Below are 12,738 nucleotides of genomic sequence, written 5' to 3'. Positions count from 1 at the left end.
GCTCTGGCTCTCTACCTCACTCACATTTCAAACTCTTTGTAAACAAAAGGCAAAAATTATTAGGTTTGAGCTGTGGATTTTCCCCTTGACCATTCCTGAAAGGAACTGAATCATTCCCACTCACTGCAGTGAGGGGCTGTTTTGTTCCCCAGGCCCCACCCTGTGCTGATGTAATGCGCCCAGGCTGTGTTTTCCTGATGAATGTGCTAGGGAGGGTCCTCACCAGGAGGAGGGCAGCTGTGCCCAGTGTCCCTGGAAGGGCAGGGAGAAAGGAGGCCTGGGAACAAAAGCCTGCAGTGGAAGGGAGTCACAGCTTACACTGAATACTGGAAACATCACTTCTTCCCTGCTTCTCTTTACCCATCTGGGCCACCCCCACCCCCACCCCCACCCAGCCAGTCCAAGACCACTCCTCCCTGGAAGCTCATCACTCACTTCCAGACAGCTCTGGTTTCTTTAACTGATTCCTGCAGGCACACCCCCCATGCAACCTCAGAAGATAATGTCCCAGGTTCATCTCCAAAGGAAGAGAGCAGCTTTGGGCCTGAAACACAACCCAGGATCTCCACCTTCTCTAATGAGTAGCCCTGCTGGATTTTGCAAAAGAACTGTTGTATTTTTTTCAAAATGCTTACTTTAATTTTAATGTTGTATTTGTGTTTGTGAACATGCCGAAGATCAAGTTTTAAATATAATAAAAATATAAACATTCCATTTATTCAATCTCTCCCACTCCCCGCGCATAATTCTTATCACTCCTCATTCACCTTTTTTGGTATCTTTACTCATACTATTGTTTTTCACTGTCCTGCTATTCAAGAATTTTTTTAAAGATTTATTTATTTATGCATGCAAGAATTGGGGTATAGGCCAGAGGTACATGAGGTGAGATGAATTACCAGAGACAGAGTGGGGAGCAGAACGGGCAGATCTACTGAAATACACTACTGAGGGGAGCAGTAGGCTAGCAGTAGGCAAGAGAGGTCTGTTATGCCATATGGGTTAGTTCCCTGGCCGGGGATCAAACTCATTTTGCAGTGGCTGGCCATAGCTAGATAGCACTGTGTCTTTAACCTCTGTGCCACCAGGGAGGCCCTAGTCAATAATTATTTTAATTTAAAGAATTAAATATACAGTTTCTTTAAAAATGAGTGACATATAAACTTTTTACATGCAATTTCATAAATTCTCCAGGGTAGTTCAAAAAATCATAAATAAATTTGCTATTTTAAAATAATGTTACTACTCTTCATATTAAAGCAACATTCGTGAAAATATTTTTACTAAAAGTGATATTCTCCTAGACCCATGGACATTGCAAACAAGTCTTGAATTTAAAGAAAAACATTAAGTAAATCTTGATAACTGCAAACCATTTCTTTTTTCTATGTGCAAATTAAATATATGATCTAGCAAAAGATTTCAGCTTGCTCTCTGTTCAGTAGTTGGTATTTTTATATTCCCCTTGGAAAACGGAACAAAAGGTGGGAAAAAGCAGTCTCTTTCTTTGATGGATAGAAGTTGTGTGTATTGAGAGATATTTTCTGGTTCTCTTTCATCACAAGTGGATTGCTGGTTCACTAAGCATCAGAAAGTCTAAACAAATGATTAAAATTATAAAAGAACAGTTGAACTTAGATGTCTTTTTCAGTGGTGAGAATGTGATCATTAAAATTCTGGTGATACAAAATAGCTTAACTAAATGGATCTTGAAAAATCCTCTAATATTTTTGGGTTGAAAATATTTTAAACTCCCTACCCTCCTAAATAAATACATTTCTTGTTGCTAAACAGGTGAAGAATAAAAATAGACCTATTTGAATTTATTAGCCTGAGATTAAAGAAAAATTAGAAATGGATCCTATCCTTTACAAAACTTTGCCTTAGGGATCCGCTTCCTCCCACCCCATTGGAGTGCCTGTATCTCCCAACCTCATTGACTTTCTTTCCTTCAGGATCCTGCCTCTGGCTGCTCCCCAAGAATGCAAGGGACACTGTGGTGTCACAGCGTTTAGTTACCTTTGATATTTCAATCCTTGGCTCACGGCATTGGCACGAAGATGGAAAGCCATGTTCTCTGGAAAAGGATTGTGGAGGAGGGAGAGCAGGGGAATGATACCCAGAATCAATTATGGGAACATCTGGCCCCCCAAGCCCTACTGCTTCCTACTCTGCTCCCCCTTCTTTTACCATCTTCATTCCCTTTGACTTTATTCTCCTGTGCCCTTTCTTTTCCCTCTATTTTCTCTCCTTCCTTTTGTCCCTTACGACTGCAGGTATCAGACATTGGCAAGGCTTACTCCACTGTGACCCTCCAAAATGGACCTTCTGCTCCCTAGAATAATTGAGGTTTCCTGAAGCTAATTATCTTTAGTAATCAAATTTTTTTTATCAACCAAATATGGTGGCAGGTATTTGGTACTGAAAGATGACCCAGCCTCTAGAGAACATGTGACTATTTGGGGAGAAAGTCACACATGGTTATAGATTTTTACAACTTAAAGAAATAGGAAGAATGATAAAAATGACATCAGTCCAGGTTGGGCAAGAAAACATAAACCATTCTATTTATTTATATATAGAAGATCTGATATAAAATTGGGGGACAATATGCCTGTTGGAAGACTTGGGAGAGCAGGCACCAGGAAATCTACACCAAAGCTCAAGAGATTGCCAGTGAAGATGGAGTGTGGGTGCGAGAGTGTGGGTAAAAGTACTGGAGCTTCCCAGACAGTCTGCAGAGGGTGAGGCTGTGTGTGAAGTGTGTGAAGCCCGTGCAATCTTAATATGAGGGCTCAGGAAGAGATCTGGGAAACTGCTGTCTGCCCCCACACCCTGCAAAAAACAGACCCCCACTTCATTTCCATTCCATTTCATTGGCAAATTAAATCTAGAACTCTACAAGGGGTATGATCCCAGTAAATAGTCCTATTCTTAAAGGGATGGGGCTTTTGGAGCAACTGACTGCAGAAAATCCCCAAAGAGGAAAATTGTCAATGGAGAGCACAGGGAAAGGACACCTAACCCAGGGGGAGCAGAAGAGGAAGAGGCAGAAAGGCTTCCTAGAGGAACTGACTGAAATGGATCATTTTTTTTGTTTTGGTTTGGGTTTTGTTGTTGGGGGTGTATGTGTGTGTTTTATTATATCATTGTTCATTTTTGTACAATATTAGATTTCTCCCCTCAGGTGCAGTCCCCAAATTCTCCCACCACCATAGCACCCATGGACCATACCAGAGTCCATTGTGCCCCTGAAGTGGGCCTCAGAATGAGTCACTTAACCAAGCTAAGAGCGGGAAGGAGGGCGGACCAGACAGGAGGCACATGACAAGTAAGCAAAGCCACAGAGGGGAGCTACAGCAAGGATGTTTATGGAACAAATTGATGTCAATGGTAGCAATTTTCTCCTCCAATTTTGCTTTTGTTTTTAATCAAAAATTAAAATAATTCTTTTGTTTGTCCTTTAAATAGAAACTGTCAAGACTCCAAGTACATATCAAGTTAGCCTGCCTAGGACATACTCAGCAGGAGGCAATAAAGTAAAAGAGTTAAGAGGATGGGCTTTATGATCAATGGGAACTCAGCTCCCTCACTCATTTGCTGTGTGAATACAGGCAAGTTACTTAACTTGTTTGTAAGAAGCAATAATCATAGTACCTCCTTTTGAAATTATTGTGGGCAATAATTAAGCTATTTCATGAAAGATGAAATAGATGTTATTGTTCTTATACTTCTGATACTATAGGAATATCTCAACTGCTTACAATTTCTCATATATTTTAATCATATCTTCATAGTTCATTTGAATATATTAACATGAATACACATGTGAATAATTCATATACTCATAATTGATCTTCAGTTAAATTTCAAAAACATAAGGAACTGTTATGTTAAAATAAAAACAATGATGGGAAGCATAAAAATAATAACTGCAAATATCACCTCAATATTATGAGATTCACAAAGGACATTCATTTCATAATTTTTATATATGAAAAAATTTCTGGTACATTGAAAGCCAAAGTTAAAAAAGTTAGTGAAAATTATTACCTGATTTTATCTCCACTCATTAGTAATAAAGAGTATCCATATTAAAATATGTTACTTATACAGAAACACCCACAAATAGCAACCTCAAAACTTCTCCCAGGTTTAGATTTAGAAAGGAAAATCATTTTAAAATGCAGTTAAACATTTAAAGGATCTAATTACAAGAATTACAAACATTAGATAATAAAAGCATCTCTTGTCTATTCTTAATAACATCGAACAATTGGATTTCTATTTCCCCTGCGTATATTTCCTCATACCCAAACACAGTGATATTTTCAATGTATTTATCTAATATCATGCTTTTTACCAAAAATATATCAAAAATAACGGAGGAAGAGAAGAAAAAGGAAGGAAGGAATGTTATTGTTAAGGGGGAAAAAGATTCACTTCAGGCTCTTTTTGTTTTGTGTATACAGGCACAAGCTTTCTTCTGTTTCAATGGCCCTGATTTTATAATAGAAAAGTAAATCCTCTATCTACACACCTAGAGTCCAGGGAGATGATTAACACAATTAAAAGTTAAGAGGATGAAGAAAAGAATTGTAAATGAGGTCTGGTTTGTTTTTAGAGAAAAAGCACTCTGTAAATAAGATATTTATCTATTAAATATGCTAGGATACCTTGGTTAACTCTATGCCAATCTTTGCTTCACCTCGTTTCTTCCAAATGACAGAATAGGTATAAAAGTGCTTTAACAAAATTAAATAATTGTCTAATAAAAATTGCATTTTAGAAATACTTACAATTTTCCCTGCTTAGAAAAACATACTAAACTGAATTAAAATCGGGCCTCCCCGGTGGCGCAGCGATTGAGCACTGGGTTGTGAGGCTGTCCACAGCCTCTGCAGCACCATTTCAATCCCCGGCCACTGGCAAGGGTCCCACGTGGCACGCAGACCTCTCCTGTCACCCGCTGCTCCCCTCAGCAGTGTACTTCGTCTGCATGTTCTGTTCCCCGCTCTGGCTCTGGTGAATTCTCTCACCCTCCTGTGCTTCTGACTGTGCCCAGTGCTGTATAAATAAATAAATAAATCTTTAAAAAAATGAATTAAAATCTCCTAGATCAAGGTTTTCATTCCAAATCTGACACTTACCAGATGAGAAATGAAACTTGTGACCAAACCCTCTCAACATCAGTTTTCTCATTGATGAAACAGAGATCATAATACCCTCCTCACAGAATTGGTAAATGATTAAATGCAATCCATACACTCAATTTCCTTAGCAGAAGACCTGACACATAAGCATGTTAAACAAATATTCTATCTCCTGCACCTTCCCCTCTCCATTCAGCCATTACACAGTCTGATTACACCACCTCTCTGCTTAATGTGTGTCAGTGGTTCCCCATCACTTCATAGGTGAGGGCTGAATTCTCTAGAGTAGTGCTCAAATTCCCTAATCATTTCCTATATGCCAGAAAATGCAACCTGTTCTCTGGGCACATGCAACTACTAAGGAAAGCATATGTCTTATTTCAGGGCTTTTGAAGGTGCTATGCTTTTTTGCAAGGAACTCCCTTCCCAAACTTATCTGCCTAATCAACTCCTATTCTTCCTATAAATCTCACTTCAAATGCTACCATCTCCTAGAAGCCTCCCCTGAATCTCCCCGTTAAATTAGGTGTCCCTCCCTCCCATCTCTCTTGTGGATGCACATATGCTGTTTTAATCACTGATGTTCTTAAGTGTCTCAATGACCAGACCAGAAATCTCTTGACCATAGCTTTAGTTGGGCTTGTCTCTGAATTTTCTGGTGTCCAGTACATGGTAGGGATTCAATGTATAATTGAAAAGGGAAGAAATGAAGAAGAATAGAAAGAAGACATAGGAAAAAAGAAAATCAAAGGGAAAGAAAGGTGACAGAAATGGGGATAAGTGGAATACAAAGAACCAGTCAAATTATATAGCCAGGGGGCTTCCCCGGTGGCGCAGTGGTTGAGCGCTAGGTTGCAAAGTTGCCCGCAGCCTCTGCAGCGCCGGTTTTATACCAGGTTTTATACCAGGCTACTGGCGAGGGTCCAACATGGTGCACAGATCTCTCCTGCTGCCCGCTACTCCCCTCAGCAGTGTACTTCATCAGTCTGCCTGCTCTGCTCCCCGCTCTGGCTCTGGTGAATTCTCTGACCCTCCCGCACTTCTGACTGTACCCAGTGCTTGTATAAATAAATAAATAAATCTTTAAAAAAATGATATAGCAAGGAATAACACTCATTAACCTGAATAAGGTTTGTCTGCCTAAATATCTTCCATGTTGGTGATGTTGTACAGTCAAGGACTTATGATCTACCAAGATGACGGTCTGATGACAAAGGAGTTTGAACCAATGTAAATTAAAAAAAAAGGGCCTCCCCGGTGGCGCAGCGGTTGAGCGCTGGGTTGCGAAGCTGCCCGCAGCCTCTGCAGCGCCGGTTCCATCCCCGGCTGCTCCCCGGCCACCGGAGGAGGGTCCCGCATGGCCCCGCATGGCGCGCAGACCTCTCCTGCCGCCCGCTGCTCCCCTCAGCAGTGTACTTCGGTCCTTCTGCCTGCTCTGCTCCCCGCTCTGGCTCTGGTGAATTCTCTCACCCTCCCGCGCTTCTGACTGTACCCAGTGCTTGTATAAATAAATAAAAATAAATCTTTAAAAAAAAATTAAAAAAAAATTCTCCTTGACCAAAAGAATTTATAGAATATTGGCCAAATATGCAATAGATGAGTATTAGATTTGACACTAGGAAAAATGCCCTAATGACAGAAACTGACATGCTAGAAAACATCCCTGAGAGGAACTTTCAAGCCTGTGTAGAAAACTTACAGAAAAGTCAAAAGAAAGAACCACTCAGATACATATAATGGAGATATAGAGATAAGTAACTCTGAAGGTGCTTTGAGCATAGTCCTACCCCCGTGTTTCATTTTTCTGGAGAGACTATTTCTTCAATGATCTTTTTTTCCTGGGATCAATTATTACTATGTAGTATAACTAAAATGATAAGTTCACCCTTGCAAACAAATTTAAAAAATTGAGAACCTTTATATCACTTTCACTGAATGCCCTAATTTTTAAAAGTCAGTACCACGTGAAGTTTTAAATCATGACAGTGCAACACTGAGCAATTATAGAGCAATTTAAAAGAACTTGTTCTTCAAAATAAAAACTTGACAACATGAGCAAGTCACACCACAAATGCTTCTGTTGCTATTTTAGGGATTTCTCTGTCTACATCTCTGGCCAAGTCTACTGGATGAACCAAACGAAGTCCGCTGGCTACAGGGGTTAAGGGCTACCAACGCTTAATGAAATGTTACTCAAAGAGGAACAATAAGAAGGATAAAAGGGCCACAGGACTCCCTTATGCCAGGGACTTATAATATGCTTTATGGTGAAGATTTTCAGTGCTCTTAAAAATAAATCCTCTCCCGTGCTGGGTCAGCATCTTACCTCATCTCAGATACCACATGCAACCTTTGACTTTCACTGAGTTATCCCAAGTCATCAAGAAGCATCATTTCTAAGCAAAATGGTCTTAGTGGAGAAGGAAAACCCTCAGTACATCCCGTTGAAACAATTATTTGCAGCATATCCTAGATTTTTATTTTTGCAGGGTCTCTCATTATGAAGGTTTTGCCCACTCACATGTGAACTGTAAACAAACTGACAGATGGAATCCTTTTGTATAAACAATTTCAGATACACTACTCCTTCGTGGTTGTGTCAGTTGTTTACAGTATCAAAAAGCCACAGATACGCCTAAAAGTAAGGAAAGTTCGTATTTCTGCCAAACATTTGCACAACATCCATCCATAGTTTGTACCCAGTGCTCAAAGTGTTGCTGATGAAACACAGTTTTCCAGGGTATTTATGAGCATGTGTCAGCAAGACTCAGCAGTTTTCTCAGAGCACCCCGCTTCCAAAGTGGCCAGTATTTTTGTGAAAAGTTCAAAGAGATGACAATGCCAATCTCAAAGCAAGGTGGGAAACCAAGGACCTAGAAGAAAAGCAACAAAATATTCCTCCTCTCTTCACACCTCTGTTTTCATGCTTAGTCCACATTCTCCAAGGCAAAAGATTTGTTTCTCTTCGTTCTTACATCTCAAATTCAAAATTCTAGAATGCCCTTCAGTCATTTAAGCACCTTAGTTTTGTTTTTCCGTTTGTTTGTTTTTTTTAAAGATTTATTTATTTATTTATACAAGCACTGGGTACAGTCAGAAGCGCGGGAGGGTGAGAGAATTCACCAGAGCCAGAGCGGGGAGCAGAGCAGGCAGAAGGACCGAAGTACACTGCTGAGGGGAGCAGCGGGAGGCAGGAGAGGTCTGCGCGCCATGTGGGACCCTCCTCTGGTGGCGGGGGAGCAGCTGGGGATGGAACTGGCGCTGCAGAGGCTGCGGGCAGCTTCGCAGCCCAGCGCTCAACCGCTGTGCCACCGGGGAGGCCCTCTTTCCACTTTTTATGTCCTTTCAAACCCCAAAGTTCAGTTTTTGGAAGGAAATATTTGGTTTTAAAAATTGTTCCTAATACTCTCCAAATCAGCAGAGCTGAGACTGTCTACTACGATTTATCTACCTTATGTACAAAAGCTGTCTTTTTACAACTTTGTTGAGATATGATTCATTCCTTTGAAGTGTATAATTCAATGACTTTTATTCCATGCACTAATGGTGCAACCATCCCCACAATTTTAGAATATATTCATTACCCCCAAATGAGACCTGTAGCCTTTAACCATCATCTCCATCCCCAACCACACCTTCAATGCCAAGCAACAATTGATCTTCTTCCTATGGATTTTTCTGATCTGAACATTCCTGTAAACGAAGTAATACAATACAGTCTTTTGTGATTCATTTCTTTCATTTAGTACGTTTTTTTCAAGTTTCATTCAAGGGATAACCTATGTCAGAATCTCCTTCCTTATTATTGCCAAATAATATTTCATTGTATGGATATATCACATTTATTTATCCATTTATCAATTGATGGACATTTGGGTTGTTTAAACTTTGGGATATTTTAAATAATGCTACTATGAACATTTGTATACAAGTTTTTACGTGGACATATGTTTTCATTTCATTGGGTATAAAACTAGGAATAGAATTTCTGGGTAATGTAGTAACTTTATGATTAATCTTTTGAGGGACTGCCAAACTATTTTCCAGAGGGACTACACCATCTTATATTCCTACTAACAATATATGAGGGTTCAAGTTTCTCTACATTCTTGCCAACACTTGCTATTATCTGAGTTTTTATTACAGCCATCCTAGTGGGTATGAGGTGGTACCTTATTGTGGTTTTAATTTGCATTTCCCTTATGGCTAATAATTTTGAATATTCTTTCATGTGCTTATTTGCCATTTGTGCCTTAGCTTTGGAGAAATATCTTTCAAATATTTAAAAAAATTTTTTAATTGAGTTATCTTTTATTATTGAGTTATAAGATTTCTTCATACATTCTGGACATAAGTCCCTTATCAGATGTATCATACAATATTGCAAATATTTTCTCAGTCTGTGTGGTATCTTCATGCTTTCTTGGTGGTGTCATTTGCAATATGAAAGTTCTTAATTTTATTGAAGTCTAACTCATCTCTCTTTCTTTTGTCCCTTATACTCCAGTGTCAGTTATAAGTCATATTTGCCTATTTCGAGGTCATGAATATTTACTGTGTTTTCATCTAACAGTTTCATAGGTTTCATTTTTACATTTAGGTCTATCATCCATTTTGAGTTAATTTTGAGGAAGATTTCCATTCCTTCTGCATGTGGATTCATTCTTTTGCATATGACTATATCGTCCCTCCAAGAGACTATTCTTCCTCCCATTGAAGTCTAGGCATCCTTGTCAAAAATCATAAATGCAGTGTTTTAATTCTAGATTCCAACTCTATCCCATTGATCTGCAAGTTTATCCTATATAAGTACCACACTGCTTTGATTACTGTCACTTTGTACAATTATGAATAAAAATGTCAAGAGCAGACAGTTTTCATCATTGAGTATGATGTCAACTTGTGAGTTCTTTGTAGAGGTTTTTATCAAGTTCAGAAATTTCCCTTCTATTTCTAGTTTATTTTGTATTTTTATCAGGAAAGGATGTGGGATTTTTCTAATTACTTTTGCTGCATCTATTAAGACAAGCATGTAGATTTTTCCTTTAGTCTAATACTATATATATATATATATATATATATATATATATATATATATTTGTTGTTGTTTAAACTGCCCTTACATTTCTGGGTAAATCCCACACTTGGTTATGGTTTGCAACATTTTTATAAAAGTGTTTGAAATATGCTCTTTTTTAAGCTAAGGAATGGAAGAGACATTAAATTTGCCACCCATGAAACTCAGTTTGTGTGTAATGTAAACAATTGAACAGCCTACAGCAACAATCAAATAATTCCTACAATGCCCTGGTACCTGATTCACTGGAGAAACATTGGAAGCTATGGGAAAATAATAATTGACTATTGGTTTAATTGCATGCCATAAAGATATACAAATGATAAATTACAAGAGGAATTAAAATGTGAAAGTGGTGCACAAGAGATATCACAGAGAAAGTAGTGCACAGAATCGAAAAATACAAATATCTAGAGGATGAAGTATTGAAAAAGTAATGACTGCAGTTTTCAAGTTACTCGCAGGACCATGAGGACTTAGAATTACTTCCTTCACACGTATTAATATGAAAAAAATATGTAAGTAGAACAGTTGGAAACTAAGACTCAAAGAAGTTTGAGATAGTTAGATTGGATCTACTAAGGCCAGTTCATTGAATCCCAGCCCACTCTCCTATATGCAGCATCCTGTCACATAACAATGACACCTAACCTTGACAATGACACCCAAATGTGTCTGTTCAGTGCTTTATAGTTTTCAAAGCACTGCCACATACATGATCCTGCTTCATCCAGAGTGCCGCCTGCCTAGTGTCTACTAAGGACAGATAAGTCCAGTCCTTGCCTCTTGATTAACAATGGAGGGACTTCGCCTCAAAATTTTTAAGAATTTTCTCCCAAATTTTACATGTAAGTCAGGATAAAAAATTTATTTAAAATGTGTGATTTACTTTACTAAAATGGAAACAAATTTGGATGTCCTATTAAGTAAGATCTGCATAAATCTGGGTTGCTTGTGGATAGAACTATAGAATGGCTAGAAGTCAGTGTTTTAATCTGCTGCTAAGTGCAGTGTAAACATATCCAGACACTTACATTAAACTGAAACAAAATATATTAGCTTGTAGCTAATATTATTTCTTATTAATTTATTTGTGTTCATTAGTTTATAGCTGAGACTAGAGCAATCCACATTTTTTGACACCTTGAAAAATTTTGTATGAACTAATTCACTATAAAATTTTCATATCTATATGAAATTCCTATCTATATGATTCTTCTAGTAAAATTCTAGGAGATTCATGGAATTGATGACCTATTAAAATAGAGATTTTTCTAGGCTTATTTGTGGGGTCCCTTTTACTAGCAGTACAGGCTAGACAATAGAGAATAGAGTATGAGGTCAGGTGACAGTTCTCTCAGATTCATTGGATAAAGGTTATAGGTGGATGGATGGATAAAAGTGGTGGTGGGGGTTGTTTGTTTGTTTGTTTTTATCAAAGGACTTGGGGATCAGACTAAACTTGTTATCCCTAGGCAGGTAGGGATTCCATCCCTAGAATTCCATCTCTTTCCTGTCAAATGGAAATTACTATTGCCCTCCCTCACACGTTATTGTGATTTTGAAATAAAACTCTATCTTATCAAATTTTATACCATGAAATGCAAATAGATACAAAGCAGAATTTTTATTACTTGAAACACTGATATTTTCAAGACCACAGCAGAAAACTGGATGGGAGAAATTGAGTGGAAGGAGCTGGGGAAAGGTGAGAGATATACAGTAGAGCTGGTTATGGAAGAAATCCAAAGTGTTCCAAGTTTAAAGACTCACAGAGACACTGAGGTTTCCATGTAAAATAAACATCTTCCTGTTCATTTCCCATTTTGAATGTTAACTAAGTTCTGTATTGACTGTGCAGACAACTCCAAAATGCATTGGTATAGACTTACAAAACTAGACTGTAACATTCCACCTCCTCCCCTGATTTTTCTCTTTCATTTAATATGTTGCCCTTTAATCAAAACAGCCTCGTGTAATTGTGTGAAAGAAGTTGAAAACCTAAAATGTGAAGCAGGTGGATAGAAACCATGGAAGTCATAGAACTGCAAAGAAAACAATCAAGGGTGACAGGGAAGTAGTATTTAAGAAAATAGACCAGCTAAAAACTTTCCTCACTTTGAATGTAGTAAATGTGCTTTGTAAATACTGGATTCATTTTCAGGTTCAGGGAAGGACTGCGACACAGAATCCTTTTGACTAACAGGATTAATCAGCTATGTTGTTGATTGCATTAATCAACCCAAATTTAGTATCTACCTCCAGAGTATGTGCCCAGACCCTCTTTTTTTTTTAAGATATTTTTTTTTAAATTTATACAAGCACTGGGGTATAAGCCAGAGGTGCAGGAGGGTAAGAGAATTCACCAGAGTCAGAGCAGGGAGCAGAACAGGTGGAAGGACCAAAGTACACTGCTGAGGGGGCAGCGGGAGAGACAGGAGAGGTCTGCCACGCCATGTGGGTTTCTCCCTGGCCGGCCAGAAATTGAGCCAGCACTGCAGAGGCTGC

The sequence above is a fragment of the Talpa occidentalis genome, unplaced genomic scaffold, assembly GCF_014898055.3.
Source record: "Talpa occidentalis isolate TD23 unplaced genomic scaffold, MPIMG_talOcc4v2.1 talOcc4.11, whole genome shotgun sequence".
Lineage (NCBI taxonomy): Eukaryota > Metazoa > Chordata > Mammalia > Eulipotyphla > Talpidae > Talpa > Talpa occidentalis.
The sequence above is the reverse complement of the archived record's forward strand: the minus strand, read 5'-3'. Positions refer to the sequence as shown.